Raw genomic sequence first — 3857 nt, forward strand, 5'->3', positions numbered from 1 at the left:
TGTTTAAGCCACAGGGTTCAAAGCTGTGAAAAAAGTAGTGGCTTATAGTCCGGAAATTACGGTATACCAAAAAATTGCTCACAAATCTTCAATTTTCAGTGTCCTGCAATTTCATTGCAATTTTTTTTTTAAAATATGCCTACAAACATTGCAACATGCATCAACATTTTTTTGAAAATGTACCGTAAAATCAGACAATTTACGCTACAACAATCCCCAAACAACCCTGGAGGGACTGATTCCATGAAGGTCACACAAGTTGGTCCAGTATGCAACTTGTACAATGTGATGTAGAAACCTGAAGCCATCAGTGCACATACATGGAGAATGGTAGAAAAGAGTAGACGACTTTTTTAAGGATTTTAACTTTTTGTGGAAAAAACATTTCAGACACACATTACTGTTCCAAGCAGAACATTTGTCTGTATGTCTTGATGATATGTCTGGAGGGGATCATTAACATTATTATTTTTTTTTGCAATGCTAATGACATTAAATTTAGACCAGTGTTTTGAGACCAGTGTTGTCATCATTCTCAGCCTATGAACACACCTTCATTGTCGGCCAACTAGCAAAACCAGACATTAGAGAGGTCACATTAATTTAATGAACCTTGTGTATCAACTGTATATCCTGTAAAGTTTGTCCAGTTGCATACGCATCGCCTGCATTCTCCAGATTTCACTGCAAGCACAGCAGTGTTTTATTGAGGATTGTATACTCACTAAAGCTGTTTCCCCACTTGGGTTCTCAATGTGTCTCACAGCAGTTTACAAACCACAGAGACGGGCCTGATGTAGCCACACTCACTAGACAAATCAGAGACTTCAAACAGAAAAGCTGGTTACCGTCTCCTGATGAATCATCAGATGAACAGTGCTCTCTATGGATGTTTATCACAGCAGGGTGGCCATTAGAGCAAATGACCACAGAACTTTACAGTGCAGACAAACCATTTCTGCACTACCACCACATAGCAGTCCACTGGGGTATACTGTTCAATAGATATGTCTGTTTAATTCTACTCCAGGATGAGCCTTTGCTTTCCAGGAAACAAGCTTGCGTCCTTCAGAAAACAGCTTTAACTGAATTATTAACAAGAGTCTACAGCCTCAGAGATTTTTCCATAGTGGGGGGGTGTAATTGTGCAGCGGAGCGGTGCTGGCACAGTGCTGGCACAGTGCTGTTTACCTTGATGATGGAGGGATTGGAGGTGTTCAAATAACAGTACGAGCCTTTTCAGCTCACTGTGTGTCAACTCCTCATTTTTTCTATTTGTACTATTCCTGCCTGCAACATTTCTGATCTGCTAACAGCATAGCACAGAATATGTCCATATCTGGTGGATTAGACCCGTGTCAAAGAATAGCTCGCACAAACACATTGCATTTCCTATGGCTTCTTGATAATAAAAGCTCCCTGCCGGTTCATCAGTGGAAAGCTTTTAATGTGAATCAGCAACAGCAGGAAAAGTTTGGTTTGCATCAGCAGTAACTTAACACAGCACCAATGCGGCTGAAAGTGATCAGTAAAGATTAAAATAAGGGTGATATCTGAAAGTACAAACAGGAACACAGCAGTAAAATTAAGAAGGTAGTCCAGAGTTTTAATACTGCTCCTCCATAAACCTGGGCAACTTGTGAGAAGGAATGATCAAAAGCAGCAGAGGCTAAGCAGCAAAACTCCTTTTTGTTTTCAGATTTCCAAAAAGGTGTTTTTTTTAATTCATAAAAATTGAAAAAAAGGCCAAGCAAAGGAGATTTTTTAACTAAATTGGGTCCTAAAAGAGTTCAACAAAACAGAACGGAACTGTACAAACAGAACTGATAAGAGACCTTAACTGAATACAAAACTGACCTAACTAAATGAAACAAAAGGAAAGCGCTGTATCAACTAGAGCTGTGTATTGGCAAGAATCTGGCGATACAATATATATCACATTAGAGCGGCTATGATTTAATATATTGTGATAATGTAAGCAAGGCAATATATTGCAATAAAAAAATGGCTTTGAGTAAACTTTTATTTAAAAAATGCATAAAATTTGGGTAAAAAAAAGTTTACAAAACAAACTTTTTTAATGCAACCAGATCATCTACATTTGTATTTATCACAGTCCGTGTAACATTCAACACCATAGCCCTCAGTTCTCAACTCAAGACAAAAATGGATACAGTCTTTTTGAGAAGCAACACAATATCATCAGTACATTGCGATACGACATTTTTCTATATTTTCTTACACCCCTGGCTGGCCTAATCATTCAATTAAGTGCAAATAAACACTATAGACAGCTTGCTTCTAGCTCAGTACAATGCCAAAAATAACCAAAATAATCAAACTTGCTAAATTAATTGCAAATACAAATCCCCAAACTCCCCTTACAGTGGCAGACATTTAGTACAGCTCATTGCATCAGTCACATATTATACATGGTGGAGGCTAGACGTCCTGAAGTAGCAGCATGCTAACTCAAAAGAAAGAAACATAACAAACAATAACATAAGAATATCAACTAAATGTGCAGCTAGAATTTATGTATGTGAAAAACATGCTAATCACCTAAACTTAACTGCACAATCAAGCTATATGAAAGTTGCCCTTAAATGAATATAAACCTGAGTGAAAATGTGAACTTGAAAGTGATAAGAAAAAAAAATGTTTTTAATAAAAATAAGTCTTTTCCAACATGCTGAAATATAGCAGAAGAGGATCAATTGCAGTTTTCTTTTTATTTATGACTTCGTTTTGGTTTATTGATTTATGGTTGGTGATATACTATCTCTATAAATGCGTGTCTGCTGTCCACAGCTGTCTGCATCCTTACTGGAGTATGATCAAGGCTTAGACACAGAGAACATCATAGAACATAATATTGAACTGTTTTCATAGGGAGGGGTTTGACCGTGATCCATTTGACATGTAATATGGTGTAGTGCCCGTAAAGTGGAAATTTCTTATGTAATTTCACTGTAGTTTTATATAAAGCGACCACTGTACTAGCTGCTTTTTTAAATAATCTGTCCGGGGCAAAATGTGCTCACAAATGTAGGTCCACGGTGGTTTGAATGGATAAACAGTGGCAGCACACAGTATTTGTTACAGGTGCTCCTCCCCATGCCCCCACCTCCTTACATTTCCCACAAGCAATATGGAAACCATTAGCCCACATAAATGCAGATGGACATTCCAGAAAATCTCCTCAGAGTAAGTAAATACATTTTGATTCTATTTCCATATTATGTGAAAACTTTACTGGCCAGCTGCTCTATCCATTCCATGGGAGGAAACATGCTACATCTTTCTGTCTTCTGTTTATTGAGGCATTAGTGCTGTACATAATCTGTGAGAACGATCCCAGCCACTGTCAAGGTTATCAAACATAGTGACACCGAGCAGGGATTCAGACTGAAACTGCCCTGTGTTAAAACACTGCAGGGGGCAGCATATGGTTGAGACAATTAAATACAATCCAGGAAGTCCAGTGTGAGTAGCAGATAGATGGAAAAGGTATCACAGTGGCAACTAACCCTAAGCCTGCTAACAGTTTTTTTTTAACTCCCTAGAAGAAGTAGTTCTAGGAGCCAGAGGAGATCTGAAAATTATCATATGTAATGTGTCTATGATATGGACGTAGGATCATAAAATGCAGGATTAGCAGGTTGACATCATGGGTGAAACTAATGAAATAAGGTTGCAAAAGGCTAAACGCCCTGCCAAAGACCCCTAGTTTTACAATAAGAACATTTTGGATTTTTTTTAAAAATTAGGAGGATATATTGGCAGAGATTTAATATAATATTCATTGGAATGTTTTCATTACTGTATAATTACCTAAAAATAAAAATTGTTGTGTT

This window comes from Morone saxatilis, unplaced genomic scaffold (genome assembly GCF_004916995.1).
Source record: "Morone saxatilis isolate NCDOM2014 unplaced genomic scaffold, NCSU_SB_2.0 Contig3, whole genome shotgun sequence".
Classification (NCBI taxonomy): domain Eukaryota; kingdom Metazoa; phylum Chordata; class Actinopteri; family Moronidae; genus Morone; species Morone saxatilis.